Consider the following 15559-nt stretch of genomic DNA (forward strand, 5'->3'; position numbering starts at 1 on the left):
CTGGACTCCCGCTACCACGAGTTCACCTTTTCTCCTCTCAGCTCGGTCCATGGCATCACGGAGGATTCCTTCTCCCATAAAGGTGACGTCGAAAATTCCTCGTTTCGGGTAGTCCTGGATAGCCAGAATCTCATTCTTGTGGACCGCCAGTAGTTCTTCCAAGATCTTGTGGACCAAGAACTTTACGCCACGTGGACCGCCTCCACCCTCTGCCACGATAAATCGGGCAGAGTTCCTTAGCCGGGCATACACCGGCACCGCATCAGGCTCGCCTGCCATTTCCGTGGCCAGGCCGAACCGCACAGCAATTGCTGCGCCCTATGGGGTCCTGAGACTTACCAAAGGGCTGGGGGGGGATCGCAACTCGTTGCTCAGGACTAAGCCTCTCTCCCAAATAGCAGCACGGGGGTGAAGTCCAGGCGAACCTGGACGATCCCCCGAGGCCGAGAGAGAGGGTACCTGAGCACCTTCTGACTAAAAACCTCCTGTATAAATACACTTGGTCTTAGCCAAAAGGCCGAGAAGCGATAACCCGAGCGGCCCTTGCCTTGCCCGAGCCTGTCCCATACTGCTGTTCACCCCTTGCAGCGATTGATTCAGCCTACTCCTAGGCAATTCCATGGGGCCCTGCAGGCTCACACACATTTACAGCTACTAAGCGGGAGGTGAATAAAGGCCGGAGAGGAAGCTACACAGGATTTGCTTCTTTTGCTTGCACCACAATGCAGTGCTGAAAGAGGAGGAATCTACATAAAAACGCCTTCCTGGCAACGCCCAAATGCCCTCCTGCCATGCAGATAAACACTGGCAGCGGCAGCAAGTGCATGCCCACAGCCACCCCTTGTTCCTTCACACCTTGTATCAGCTTTAATCCAGTCCAGTCCGGTGCTGCCTGCTGAGCAGCACTGACCAACACTGCCTGGGCCCAGGCTTTTATCTCTGAGGCAGGCCCCATTATGATGTCAGAAAGCTGGCTCTGGAATCCTGAGGGCTCCACTATGACACGTGCAAAGTTCCGTCTGAACTTTATATAAGACGGTGCGGCTCAGTCAGTCACTCAGTGTTGCCTGAGAGGGCAACACTGCAACAGCCGGCCGCCAGGCTGTCTTTTTTTTGCACATTTATTTGCCTCCAGGAGGCCACAAGAGGGAGACAAGGGACTGCAAAATGGAAAATAAGCATCCACCAACTTTACAGACAACTTCTCTTTGCTCCTACAACCTCCATCCTTGCACAGTTTGTTATTCTTCTAGGTAACATAGTAACAAATCCAAATTGCTGCTCTCTTTGTAGGCAAGCAAGGCTTTGTTGCAACTGCAATTCTTACTTCTTCTTGAAATGTAGGGACGACAGTACATTCCATCACATCCATGTAGTGTACACAGGTAGGTCCATTGTGGCGGGCAGGCAGGCAGGCAGGCAGGCAGGCGGGCGGGCGGGCGGGCGGGCGGCTTTAATGGCTGTTTGCTGTTCCCCTACTCCACTCCGCTATTTGACTGTGGTGCTGCATCAATCAGTGGCTGGCTCAGGTGCAGCTCTTTAACCTACCTAGGAGGGAGGGCGGAGAGAAGACAAGGAAGGTGAATGAGCTGTTCCAATGTGAAATGCCGGAAACACAGAAACACAGAAGACACACACACAACAAGAGGTGGCAATGTATTAATTAATTGCATTTAATAAATGAGCTCATTATCACACATGACTGTACAAATGCATTGTCCAACAGGTGTTGAAATAATGGGATTAAAAGGGGAGATCCCATCAGAAAGACAAAAACAATAGCAAACACAAATAGCACTTTTGGAATCTGATTTTAGTCAACACATAAGGGAAGGGTGCACCGGTCCTGGAAATACTGCAATACCAGGTCAATGCGTGGAGTGGACAGAGCAAGCTCTATTTCCATCTCCCTGTTCTAAAAATCCATTTAATATATGGTCCCCAGATAGGGGACGTATCAGATATTAAACTGATAAGAACAGATACTACACTTGATCTTAGCCAAAAGGCCGAGAAGCGATAACCCGAGCGGCCCTTGCCTTGCCCGAGCCTGTCCCATACTGCTGTTCACCCCTTGCAGCGATTGATTCAGCCTACTCCTAGGCAATTCCATGGGGCCCTGCAGGCTCACACACATTTACAGCTACTAAGCGGGAGGTGAATAAAGGCCGGAGAGGAAGCTACACAGGATTTGCTTCTTTTGCTTGCACCACAATGCAGTGCTGAAAGAGGAGGAATCTACATAAAAACGCCTTCCTGGCAACGCCCAAATGCCCTCCTGCCATGCAGATAAACACTGGCAGCGGCAGCAAGTGCATGCCCACAGCCACCCCTTGTTCCTTCACACCTTGTATCAGCTTTAATCCAGTCCAGTCCGGTGCTGCCTGCTGAGCAGCACTGACCAACACTGCCTGGGCCCAGGCTTTTATCTCTGAGGCAGGCCCCATTATGATGTCAGAAAGCTGGCTCTGGAATCCTGAGGGCTCCACTATGACACGTGCAAAGTTCCGTCTGAACTTTATATAAGACGGTGCGGCTCAGTCAGTCACTCAGTGTTGCCTGAGAGGGCAACACTGCAACAGCCGGCCGCCAGGCTGTCTTTTTTTTGCACATTTATTTGCCTCCAGGAGGCCACAAGAGGGAGACAAGGGACTGCAAAATGGAAAATAAGCATCCACCAACTTTACAGACAACTTCTCTTTGCTCCTACAACCTCCATCCTTGCACAGTTTGTTATTCTTCTAGGTAACATAGTAACAAATCCAAATTGCTGCTCTCTTTGTAGGCAAGCAAGGCTTTGTTGCAACTGCAATTCTTACTTCTTCTTGAAATGTAGGGACGACAGTACATTCCATCACATCCATGTAGTGTACACAGGTAGGTCCATTGTGGCGGGCAGGCAGGCAGGCAGGCAGGCAGGCGGGCGGGCGGGCGGGCGGGCGGCTTTAATGGCTGTTTGCTGTTCCCCTACTCCACTCCGCTATTTGACTGTGGTGCTGCATCAATCAGTGGCTGGCTCAGGTGCAGCTCTTTAACCTACCTAGGAGGGAGGGCGGAGAGAAGACAAGGAAGGTGAATGAGCTGTTCCAATGTGAAATGCCGGAAACACAGAAACACAGAAGACACACACACAACAAGAGGTGGCAATGTATTAATTAATTGCATTTAATAAATGAGCTCATTATCACACATGACTGTACAAATGCATTGTCCAACAGGTGTTGAAATAATGGGATTAAAAGGGGAGATCCCATCAGAAAGACAAAAACAATAGCAAACACAAATAGCACTTTTGGAATCTGATTTTAGTCAACACATAAGGGAAGGGTGCACCGGTCCTGGAAATACTGCAATACCAGGTCAATGCGTGGAGTGGACAGAGCAAGCTCTATTTCCATCTCCCTGTTCTAAAAATCCATTTAATATATGGTCCCCAGATAGGGGACGTATCAGATATTAAACTGATAAGAACAGATTTTTTTTTTTTTTTTTTTTTTTTTTTTTTTTTTTTTTTTTTTCATTCAGATCACGTCTTAAAAATCATAAAATTCAAAATAAAAAAGACTTAGATCATCACAATGAAAACTGAAAACGTATAATTAACTTTTGTTTTCCTCTTTCCTTTTTTCCTTTTAAGAAATCAAAAAAACATTCCTTTTTTAACAGCAATAGTTCCTAACATATCCACTAAATGTTCCTGCAAATCATTACCATCCCATTCACAGTTTACAATGCACGCTAACCACGTTGGCACACCATACCGTTCAAGAAACCCTGGTAAATTTTCTCTTACACAGAGCCGCACCCTTCTCCGCATTTTTTCAAAATTAATTTTACTACGTAACTGCTCTACTTCTTCCAGTAACCTGTCTCTTTCTGCTCTTTCCTCTTCTGAAATGACACTTTTTTTCTTTCTCTCTGCTTTTTTCCTTTTTTTCTCATCACTTTGCCCACTTCCTTCCAATTTCTGAAGCTTTCCTTCTTCCAAACTAACTTCCGCTTCCTTTCTTTTGACTATCTTCTTATTTTCCTCTTGTACCTCACGTTTGCTTTTCTTTGGGCATGATTTGAATATGTGCCCCTCCTCTCCACACATATTACATACTTTCCCTTTCTGACATTCATTATACTTATGCCCCTCTTGCAGACATTTTGTACACATTACTTTCTCACACGTTTCTCTCTCATGACCATAATCTTTACAATTCAAACAAAACATATCCATTCCCAAAAAAAATAAATTTCCACATGCACTTCCAATCTTAAACCGCGCTGGAGGAAACAATAGGTTTCTAGATTCACCAATTCTCACAAATTTACAAAGAAATTTCCATTTCCCAGTCCAAAATCCAAAGGGGTTAAACACTTTCCCCTTTCCCACCACCTCCTCACAAAACTTAGTGAGAAATGACTTAATGTCCTCTTCCTCCACGTAAGGCGAAAACATCTTTACGACCACCAACTTCTTGTTTGGCACAAAATGTGGTGTTACCTTCACACCCACAAGTCTTGGGTCCCTTTTACCTTCCTTCAAGCGTTCCAAAAAATCTGAATAAATTTCTTCTGTAGCGAAGGTAACGTCAAAGCACCCTCTCCTCGGATAGTCCATCACCGCCAAAATGCACGATCTCTCCAGCTGAAAGAAATCCAACAAAAGGACCTTCGTGATGTACTCCAAATCCTTCCTTTGCCTCTCAGATTCCTCCACGAAAAACCGGACCGCATTCCTGGTTCGCATATGTTCGGGAATTTCCTCCATCCTGCTCCAAAAGAATTCCAGCAATCTCCAAAGAAATACCTTCAGTACCGGAGTACCAGGCAGGTGATCGCTCCCCGTTGCCCTGGACTAATCCTCCTCCCCAATAGCAGCAGAGGGGTGAAGTCTCTCCTAAGAGAAACGATCCCCCCAGGCCAAGGAAAAGGGTACCAGGGCACCTCCTGACCAAGAAACAAGGCAATACCCTAAAGTACTACACTTGATCTTAGCCAAAAGGCCGAGAAGCGATAACCCGAGCGGCCCTTGCCTTGCCCGAGCCTGTCCCATACTGCTGTTCACCCCTTGCAGCGATTGATTCAGCCTACTCCTAGGCAATTCCATGGGGCCCTGCAGGCTCACACACATTTACAGCTACTAAGCGGGAGGTGAATAAAGGCCGGAGAGGAAGCTACACAGGATTTGCTTCTTTTGCTTGCACCACAATGCAGTGCTGAAAGAGGAGGAATCTACATAAAAACGCCTTCCTGGCAACGCCCAAATGCCCTCCTGCCATGCAGATAAACACTGGCAGCGGCAGCAAGTGCATGCCCACAGCCACCCCTTGTTCCTTCACACCTTGTATCAGCTTTAATCCAGTCCAGTCCGGTGCTGCCTGCTGAGCAGCACTGACCAACACTGCCTGGGCCCAGGCTTTTATCTCTGAGGCAGGCCCCATTATGATGTCAGAAAGCTGGCTCTGGAATCCTGAGGGCTCCACTATGACACGTGCAAAGTTCCGTCTGAACTTTATATAAGACGGTGCGGCTCAGTCAGTCACTCAGTGTTGCCTGAGAGGGCAACACTGCAACAGCCGGCCGCCAGGCTGTCTTTTTTTTGCACATTTATTTGCCTCCAGGAGGCCACAAGAGGGAGACAAGGGACTGCAAAATGGAAAATAAGCATCCACCAACTTTACAGACAACTTCTCTTTGCTCCTACAACCTCCATCCTTGCACAGTTTGTTATTCTTCTAGGTAACATAGTAACAAATCCAAATTGCTGCTCTCTTTGTAGGCAAGCAAGGCTTTGTTGCAACTGCAATTCTTACTTCTTCTTGAAATGTAGGGACGACAGTACATTCCATCACATCCATGTAGTGTACACAGGTAGGTCCATTGTGGCGGGCAGGCAGGCAGGCAGGCAGGCAGGCGGGCGGGCGGGCGGGCGGGCGGCTTTAATGGCTGTTTGCTGTTCCCCTACTCCACTCCGCTATTTGACTGTGGTGCTGCATCAATCAGTGGCTGGCTCAGGTGCAGCTCTTTAACCTACCTAGGAGGGAGGGCGGAGAGAAGACAAGGAAGGTGAATGAGCTGTTCCAATGTGAAATGCCGGAAACACAGAAACACAGAAGACACACACACAACAAGAGGTGGCAATGTATTAATTAATTGCATTTAATAAATGAGCTCATTATCACACATGACTGTACAAATGCATTGTCCAACAGGTGTTGAAATAATGGGATTAAAAGGGGAGATCCCATCAGAAAGACAAAAACAATAGCAAACACAAATAGCACTTTTGGAATCTGATTTTAGTCAACACATAAGGGAAGGGTGCACCGGTCCTGGAAATACTGCAATACCAGGTCAATGCGTGGAGTGGACAGAGCAAGCTCTATTTCCATCTCCCTGTTCTAAAAATCCATTTAATATATGGTCCCCAGATAGGGGACGTATCAGATATTAAACTGATAAGAACAGATACTACACTTGATCTTAGCCAAAAGGCCGAGAAGCGATAACCCGAGCGGCCCTTGCCTTGCCCGAGCCTGTCCCATACTGCTGTTCACCCCTTGCAGCGATTGATTCAGCCTACTCCTAGGCAATTCCATGGGGCCCTGCAGGCTCACACACATTTACAGCTACTAAGCGGGAGGTGAATAAAGGCCGGAGAGGAAGCTACACAGGATTTGCTTCTTTTGCTTGCACCACAATGCAGTGCTGAAAGAGGAGGAATCTACATAAAAACGCCTTCCTGGCAACGCCCAAATGCCCTCCTGCCATGCAGATAAACACTGGCAGCGGCAGCAAGTGCATGCCCACAGCCACCCCTTGTTCCTTCACACCTTGTATCAGCTTTAATCCAGTCCAGTCCGGTGCTGCCTGCTGAGCAGCACTGACCAACACTGCCTGGGCCCAGGCTTTTATCTCTGAGGCAGGCCCCATTATGATGTCAGAAAGCTGGCTCTGGAATCCTGAGGGCTCCACTATGACACGTGCAAAGTTCCGTCTGAACTTTATATAAGACGGTGCGGCTCAGTCAGTCACTCAGTGTTGCCTGAGAGGGCAACACTGCAACAGCCGGCCGCCAGGCTGTCTTTTTTTTGCACATTTATTTGCCTCCAGGAGGCCACAAGAGGGAGACAAGGGACTGCAAAATGGAAAATAAGCATCCACCAACTTTACAGACAACTTCTCTTTGCTCCTACAACCTCCATCCTTGCACAGTTTGTTATTCTTCTAGGTAACATAGTAACAAATCCAAATTGCTGCTCTCTTTGTAGGCAAGCAAGGCTTTGTTGCAACTGCAATTCTTACTTCTTCTTGAAATGTAGGGACGACAGTACATTCCATCACATCCATGTAGTGTACACAGGTAGGTCCATTGTGGCGGGCAGGCAGGCAGGCAGGCAGGCAGGCGGGCGGGCGGGCGGGCGGGCGGCTTTAATGGCTGTTTGCTGTTCCCCTACTCCACTCCGCTATTTGACTGTGGTGCTGCATCAATCAGTGGCTGGCTCAGGTGCAGCTCTTTAACCTACCTAGGAGGGAGGGCGGAGAGAAGACAAGGAAGGTGAATGAGCTGTTCCAATGTGAAATGCCGGAAACACAGAAACACAGAAGACACACACACAACAAGAGGTGGCAATGTATTAATTAATTGCATTTAATAAATGAGCTCATTATCACACATGACTGTACAAATGCATTGTCCAACAGGTGTTGAAATAATGGGATTAAAAGGGGAGATCCCATCAGAAAGACAAAAACAATAGCAAACACAAATAGCACTTTTGGAATCTGATTTTAGTCAACACATAAGGGAAGGGTGCACCGGTCCTGGAAATACTGCAATACCAGGTCAATGCGTGGAGTGGACAGAGCAAGCTCTATTTCCATCTCCCTGTTCTAAAAATCCATTTAATATATGGTCCCCAGATAGGGGACGTATCAGATATTAAACTGATAAGAACAGATACTACACTTGATCTTAGCCAAAAGGCCGAGAAGCGATAACCCGAGCGGCCCTTGCCTTGCCCGAGCCTGTCCCATACTGCTGTTCACCCCTTGCAGCGATTGATTCAGCCTACTCCTAGGCAATTCCATGGGGCCCTGCAGGCTCACACACATTTACAGCTACTAAGCGGGAGGTGAATAAAGGCCGGAGAGGAAGCTACACAGGATTTGCTTCTTTTGCTTGCACCACAATGCAGTGCTGAAAGAGGAGGAATCTACATAAAAACGCCTTCCTGGCAACGCCCAAATGCCCTCCTGCCATGCAGATAAACACTGGCAGCGGCAGCAAGTGCATGCCCACAGCCACCCCTTGTTCCTTCACACCTTGTATCAGCTTTAATCCAGTCCAGTCCGGTGCTGCCTGCTGAGCAGCACTGACCAACACTGCCTGGGCCCAGGCTTTTATCTCTGAGGCAGGCCCCATTATGATGTCAGAAAGCTGGCTCTGGAATCCTGAGGGCTCCACTATGACACGTGCAAAGTTCCGTCTGAACTTTATATAAGACGGTGCGGCTCAGTCAGTCACTCAGTGTTGCCTGAGAGGGCAACACTGCAACAGCCGGCCGCCAGGCTGTCTTTTTTTTGCACATTTATTTGCCTCCAGGAGGCCACAAGAGGGAGACAAGGGACTGCAAAATGGAAAATAAGCATCCACCAACTTTACAGACAACTTCTCTTTGCTCCTACAACCTCCATCCTTGCACAGTTTGTTATTCTTCTAGGTAACATAGTAACAAATCCAAATTGCTGCTCTCTTTGTAGGCAAGCAAGGCTTTGTTGCAACTGCAATTCTTACTTCTTCTTGAAATGTAGGGACGACAGTACATTCCATCACATCCATGTAGTGTACACAGGTAGGTCCATTGTGGCGGGCAGGCAGGCAGGCAGGCAGGCAGGCGGGCGGGCGGGCGGGCGGGCGGCTTTAATGGCTGTTTGCTGTTCCCCTACTCCACTCCGCTATTTGACTGTGGTGCTGCATCAATCAGTGGCTGGCTCAGGTGCAGCTCTTTAACCTACCTAGGAGGGAGGGCGGAGAGAAGACAAGGAAGGTGAATGAGCTGTTCCAATGTGAAATGCCGGAAACACAGAAACACAGAAGACACACACACAACAAGAGGTGGCAATGTATTAATTAATTGCATTTAATAAATGAGCTCATTATCACACATGACTGTACAAATGCATTGTCCAACAGGTGTTGAAATAATGGGATTAAAAGGGGAGATCCCATCAGAAAGACAAAAACAATAGCAAACACAAATAGCACTTTTGGAATCTGATTTTAGTCAACACATAAGGGAAGGGTGCACCGGTCCTGGAAATACTGCAATACCAGGTCAATGCGTGGAGTGGACAGAGCAAGCTCTATTTCCATCTCCCTGTTCTAAAAATCCATTTAATATATGGTCCCCAGATAGGGGACGTATCAGATATTAAACTGATAAGAACAGATACTACACTTGATCTTAGCCAAAAGGCCGAGAAGCGATAACCCGAGCGGCCCTTGCCTTGCCCGAGCCTGTCCCATACTGCTGTTCACCCCTTGCAGCGATTGATTCAGCCTACTCCTAGGCAATTCCATGGGGCCCTGCAGGCTCACACACATTTACAGCTACTAAGCGGGAGGTGAATAAAGGCCGGAGAGGAAGCTACACAGGATTTGCTTCTTTTGCTTGCACCACAATGCAGTGCTGAAAGAGGAGGAATCTACATAAAAACGCCTTCCTGGCAACGCCCAAATGCCCTCCTGCCATGCAGATAAACACTGGCAGCGGCAGCAAGTGCATGCCCACAGCCACCCCTTGTTCCTTCACACCTTGTATCAGCTTTAATCCAGTCCAGTCCGGTGCTGCCTGCTGAGCAGCACTGACCAACACTGCCTGGGCCCAGGCTTTTATCTCTGAGGCAGGCCCCATTATGATGTCAGAAAGCTGGCTCTGGAATCCTGAGGGCTCCACTATGACACGTGCAAAGTTCCGTCTGAACTTTATATAAGACGGTGCGGCTCAGTCAGTCACTCAGTGTTGCCTGAGAGGGCAACACTGCAACAGCCGGCCGCCAGGCTGTCTTTTTTTTGCACATTTATTTGCCTCCAGGAGGCCACAAGAGGGAGACAAGGGACTGCAAAATGGAAAATAAGCATCCACCAACTTTACAGACAACTTCTCTTTGCTCCTACAACCTCCATCCTTGCACAGTTTGTTATTCTTCTAGGTAACATAGTAACAAATCCAAATTGCTGCTCTCTTTGTAGGCAAGCAAGGCTTTGTTGCAACTGCAATTCTTACTTCTTCTTGAAATGTAGGGACGACAGTACATTCCATCACATCCATGTAGTGTACACAGGTAGGTCCATTGTGGCGGGCAGGCAGGCAGGCAGGCAGGCAGGCGGGCGGGCGGGCGGGCGGGCGGGCGGCTTTAATGGCTGTTTGCTGTTCCCCTACTCCACTCCGCTATTTGACTGTGGTGCTGCATCAATCAGTGGCTGGCTCAGGTGCAGCTCTTTAACCTACCTAGGAGGGAGGGCGGAGAGAAGACAAGGAAGGTGAATGAGCTGTTCCAATGTGAAATGCCGGAAACACAGAAACACAGAAGACACACACACAACAAGAGGTGGCAATGTATTAATTAATTGCATTTAATAAATGAGCTCATTATCACACATGACTGTACAAATGCATTGTCCAACAGGTGTTGAAATAATGGGATTAAAAGGGGAGATCCCATCAGAAAGACAAAAACAATAGCAAACACAAATAGCACTTTTGGAATCTGATTTTAGTCAACACATAAGGGAAGGGTGCACCGGTCCTGGAAATACTGCAATACCAGGTCAATGCGTGGAGTGGACAGAGCAAGCTCTATTTCCATCTCCCTGTTCTAAAAATCCATTTAATATATGGTCCCCAGATAGGGGACGTATCAGATATTAAACTGATAAGAACAGATACTACACTTGATCTTAGCCAAAAGGCCGAGAAGCGATAACCCGAGCGGCCCTTGCCTTGCCCGAGCCTGTCCCATACTGCTGTTCACCCCTTGCAGCGATTGATTCAGCCTACTCCTAGGCAATTCCATGGGGCCCTGCAGGCTCACACACATTTACAGCTACTAAGCGGGAGGTGAATAAAGGCCGGAGAGGAAGCTACACAGGATTTGCTTCTTTTGCTTGCACCACAATGCAGTGCTGAAAGAGGAGGAATCTACATAAAAACGCCTTCCTGGCAACGCCCAAATGCCCTCCTGCCATGCAGATAAACACTGGCAGCGGCAGCAAGTGCATGCCCACAGCCACCCCTTGTTCCTTCACACCTTGTATCAGCTTTAATCCAGTCCAGTCCGGTGCTGCCTGCTGAGCAGCACTGACCAACACTGCCTGGGCCCAGGCTTTTATCTCTGAGGCAGGCCCCATTATGATGTCAGAAAGCTGGCTCTGGAATCCTGAGGGCTCCACTATGACACGTGCAAAGTTCCGTCTGAACTTTATATAAGACGGTGCGGCTCAGTCAGTCACTCAGTGTTGCCTGAGAGGGCAACACTGCAACAGCCGGCCGCCAGGCTGTCTTTTTTTTGCACATTTATTTGCCTCCAGGAGGCCACAAGAGGGAGACAAGGGACTGCAAAATGGAAAATAAGCATCCACCAACTTTACAGACAACTTCTCTTTGCTCCTACAACCTCCATCCTTGCACAGTTTGTTATTCTTCTAGGTAACATAGTAACAAATCCAAATTGCTGCTCTCTTTGTAGGCAAGCAAGGCTTTGTTGCAACTGCAATTCTTACTTCTTCTTGAAATGTAGGGACGACAGTACATTCCATCACATCCATGTAGTGTACACAGGTAGGTCCATTGTGGCGGGCAGGCAGGCAGGCAGGCAGGCAGGCGGGCGGGCGGGCGGGCGGGCGGCTTTAATGGCTGTTTGCTGTTCCCCTACTCCACTCCGCTATTTGACTGTGGTGCTGCATCAATCAGTGGCTGGCTCAGGTGCAGCTCTTTAACCTACCTAGGAGGGAGGGCGGAGAGAAGACAAGGAAGGTGAATGAGCTGTTCCAATGTGAAATGCCGGAAACACAGAAACACAGAAGACACACACACAACAAGAGGTGGCAATGTATTAATTAATTGCATTTAATAAATGAGCTCATTATCACACATGACTGTACAAATGCATTGTCCAACAGGTGTTGAAATAATGGGATTAAAAGGGGAGATCCCATCAGAAAGACAAAAACAATAGCAAACACAAATAGCACTTTTGGAATCTGATTTTAGTCAACACATAAGGGAAGGGTGCACCGGTCCTGGAAATACTGCAATACCAGGTCAATGCGTGGAGTGGACAGAGCAAGCTCTATTTCCATCTCCCTGTTCTAAAAATCCATTTAATATATGGTCCCCAGATAGGGGACGTATCAGATATTAAACTGATAAGAACAGATACTACACTTGATCTTAGCCAAAAGGCCGAGAAGCGATAACCCGAGCGGCCCTTGCCTTGCCCGAGCCTGTCCCATACTGCTGTTCACCCCTTGCAGCGATTGATTCAGCCTACTCCTAGGCAATTCCATGGGGCCCTGCAGGCTCACACACATTTACAGCTACTAAGCGGGAGGTGAATAAAGGCCGGAGAGGAAGCTACACAGGATTTGCTTCTTTTGCTTGCACCACAATGCAGTGCTGAAAGAGGAGGAATCTACATAAAAACGCCTTCCTGGCAACGCCCAAATGCCCTCCTGCCATGCAGATAAACACTGGCAGCGGCAGCAAGTGCATGCCCACAGCCACCCCTTGTTCCTTCACACCTTGTATCAGCTTTAATCCAGTCCAGTCCGGTGCTGCCTGCTGAGCAGCACTGACCAACACTGCCTGGGCCCAGGCTTTTATCTCTGAGGCAGGCCCCATTATGATGTCAGAAAGCTGGCTCTGGAATCCTGAGGGCTCCACTATGACACGTGCAAAGTTCCGTCTGAACTTTATATAAGACGGTGCGGCTCAGTCAGTCACTCAGTGTTGCCTGAGAGGGCAACACTGCAACAGCCGGCCGCCAGGCTGTCTTTTTTTTGCACATTTATTTGCCTCCAGGAGGCCACAAGAGGGAGACAAGGGACTGCAAAATGGAAAATAAGCATCCACCAACTTTACAGACAACTTCTCTTTGCTCCTACAACCTCCATCCTTGCACAGTTTGTTATTCTTCTAGGTAACATAGTAACAAATCCAAATTGCTGCTCTCTTTGTAGGCAAGCAAGGCTTTGTTGCAACTGCAATTCTTACTTCTTCTTGAAATGTAGGGACGACAGTACATTCCATCACATCCATGTAGTGTACACAGGTAGGTCCATTGTGGCGGGCAGGCAGGCAGGCAGGCAGGCAGGCGGGCGGGCGGGCGGGCGGGCGGCTTTAATGGCTGTTTGCTGTTCCCCTACTCCACTCCGCTATTTGACTGTGGTGCTGCATCAATCAGTGGCTGGCTCAGGTGCAGCTCTTTAACCTACCTAGGAGGGAGGGCGGAGAGAAGACAAGGAAGGTGAATGAGCTGTTCCAATGTGAAATGCCGGAAACACAGAAACACAGAAGACACACACACAACAAGAGGTGGCAATGTATTAATTAATTGCATTTAATAAATGAGCTCATTATCACACATGACTGTACAAATGCATTGTCCAACAGGTGTTGAAATAATGGGATTAAAAGGGGAGATCCCATCAGAAAGACAAAAACAATAGCAAACACAAATAGCACTTTTGGAATCTGATTTTAGTCAACACATAAGGGAAGGGTGCACCGGTCCTGGAAATACTGCAATACCAGGTCAATGCGTGGAGTGGACAGAGCAAGCTCTATTTCCATCTCCCTGTTCTAAAAATCCATTTAATATATGGTCCCCAGATAGGGGACGTATCAGATATTAAACTGATAAGAACAGATACTACACTTGATCTTAGCCAAAAGGCCGAGAAGCGATAACCCGAGCGGCCCTTGCCTTGCCCGAGCCTGTCCCATACTGCTGTTCACCCCTTGCAGCGATTGATTCAGCCTACTCCTAGGCAATTCCATGGGGCCCTGCAGGCTCACACACATTTACAGCTACTAAGCGGGAGGTGAATAAAGGCCGGAGAGGAAGCTACACAGGATTTGCTTCTTTTGCTTGCACCACAATGCAGTGCTGAAAGAGGAGGAATCTACATAAAAACGCCTTCCTGGCAACGCCCAAATGCCCTCCTGCCATGCAGATAAACACTGGCAGCGGCAGCAAGTGCATGCCCACAGCCACCCCTTGTTCCTTCACACCTTGTATCAGCTTTAATCCAGTCCAGTCCGGTGCTGCCTGCTGAGCAGCACTGACCAACACTGCCTGGGCCCAGGCTTTTATCTCTGAGGCAGGCCCCATTATGATGTCAGAAAGCTGGCTCTGGAATCCTGAGGGCTCCACTATGACACGTGCAAAGTTCCGTCTGAACTTTATATAAGACGGTGCGGCTCAGTCAGTCACTCAGTGTTGCCTGAGAGGGCAACACTGCAACAGCCGGCCGCCAGGCTGTCTTTTTTTTGCACATTTATTTGCCTCCAGGAGGCCACAAGAGGGAGACAAGGGACTGCAAAATGGAAAATAAGCATCCACCAACTTTACAGACAACTTCTCTTTGCTCCTACAACCTCCATCCTTGCACAGTTTGTTATTCTTCTAGGTAACATAGTAACAAATCCAAATTGCTGCTCTCTTTGTAGGCAAGCAAGGCTTTGTTGCAACTGCAATTCTTACTTCTTCTTGAAATGTAGGGACGACAGTACATTCCATCACATCCATGTAGTGTACACAGGTAGGTCCATTGTGGCGGGCAGGCAGGCAGGCAGGCAGGCAGGCGGGCGGGCGGGCGGGCGGGCGGCTTTAATGGCTGTTTGCTGTTCCCCTACTCCACTCCGCTATTTGACTGTGGTGCTGCATCAATCAGTGGCTGGCTCAGGTGCAGCTCTTTAACCTACCTAGGAGGGAGGGCGGAGAGAAGACAAGGAAGGTGAATGAGCTGTTCCAATGTGAAATGCCGGAAACACAGAAACACAGAAGACACACACACAACAAGAGGTGGCAATGTATTAATTAATTGCATTTAATAAATGAGCTCATTATCACACATGACTGTACAAATGCATTGTCCAACAGGTGTTGAAATAATGGGATTAAAAGGGGAGATCCCATCAGAAAGACAAAAACAATAGCAAACACAAATAGCACTTTTGGAATCTGATTTTAGTCAACACATAAGGGAAGGGTGCACCGGTCCTGGAAATACTGCAATACCAGGTCAATGCGTGGAGTGGACAGAGCAAGCTCTATTTCCATCTCCCTGTTCTAAAAATCCATTTAATATATGGTCCCCAGATAGGGGACGTATCAGATATTAAACTGATAAGAACAGATACTACACTTGATCTTAGCCAAAAGGCCGAGAAGCGATAACCCGAGCGGCCCTTGCCTTGCCCGAGCCTGTCCCATACTGCTGTTCACCCCTTGCAGCGATTGATTCAGCCTACTCCTAGGCAATTCCATGGGGCCCTGCAGG

General features: G+C 48.2%; 1 long non-coding RNA gene, 8 other non-coding genes and 2 pseudogenes across 9 annotated transcripts; all 11 read right to left on the reverse strand.

Annotated features, from left to right (window-relative positions):
• Positions 1-1331: 1331 nt before the first annotated feature.
• On the reverse strand, positions 1332-14997 carry LOC142652848 (uncharacterized). Its single transcript, XR_012847951.1, has 9 exons — positions 14761-14997; positions 13269-13489; positions 11777-11997; positions 10281-10505; positions 8789-9009; positions 7297-7517; positions 5805-6025; positions 2820-3040; positions 1332-1548 (listed from the first exon to the last, which is right to left on the reverse strand). It is a non-coding gene; the product is annotated as an uncharacterized LOC142652848 (long non-coding RNA).
• LOC142653328 (U2 spliceosomal RNA) lies at positions 1831-2021 on the reverse strand. The gene has a single exon (XR_012848264.1). It is a non-coding gene; the product is annotated as a U2 spliceosomal RNA (small nuclear RNA).
• On the reverse strand, positions 3323-3544 carry LOC142654344 (U2 spliceosomal RNA; annotated as a pseudogene).
• On the reverse strand, positions 4896-5006 carry LOC142654628 (U2 spliceosomal RNA; annotated as a pseudogene).
• LOC142653329 (U2 spliceosomal RNA) lies at positions 6308-6498 on the reverse strand. The gene has a single exon (XR_012848265.1). It is a non-coding gene; the product is annotated as a U2 spliceosomal RNA (small nuclear RNA).
• Positions 7800-7990, reverse strand: LOC142653330 (U2 spliceosomal RNA). Its single transcript, XR_012848266.1, has one exon. It is a non-coding gene; the product is annotated as a U2 spliceosomal RNA (small nuclear RNA).
• LOC142653331 (U2 spliceosomal RNA) lies at positions 9292-9482 on the reverse strand. Its single transcript, XR_012848267.1, has one exon. It is a non-coding gene; the product is annotated as a U2 spliceosomal RNA (small nuclear RNA).
• Positions 10788-10978, reverse strand: LOC142653332 (U2 spliceosomal RNA). The gene has a single exon (XR_012848268.1). It is a non-coding gene; the product is annotated as a U2 spliceosomal RNA (small nuclear RNA).
• Positions 12280-12470, reverse strand: LOC142653333 (U2 spliceosomal RNA). The gene has a single exon (XR_012848269.1). It is a non-coding gene; the product is annotated as a U2 spliceosomal RNA (small nuclear RNA).
• LOC142653335 (U2 spliceosomal RNA) lies at positions 13772-13962 on the reverse strand. The gene has a single exon (XR_012848271.1). It is a non-coding gene; the product is annotated as a U2 spliceosomal RNA (small nuclear RNA).
• Positions 14998-15263: 266 nt separating the features above from the next.
• On the reverse strand, positions 15264-15454 carry LOC142653336 (U2 spliceosomal RNA). Its single transcript, XR_012848272.1, has one exon. It is a non-coding gene; the product is annotated as a U2 spliceosomal RNA (small nuclear RNA).
• Positions 15455-15559: the final 105 nt, after the last annotated feature.

This window comes from Rhinoderma darwinii, chromosome 5, assembly GCF_050947455.1.
Source record: "Rhinoderma darwinii isolate aRhiDar2 chromosome 5, aRhiDar2.hap1, whole genome shotgun sequence".
Taxonomy (NCBI): Eukaryota; Metazoa; Chordata; class Amphibia; order Anura; family Rhinodermatidae; genus Rhinoderma; species Rhinoderma darwinii.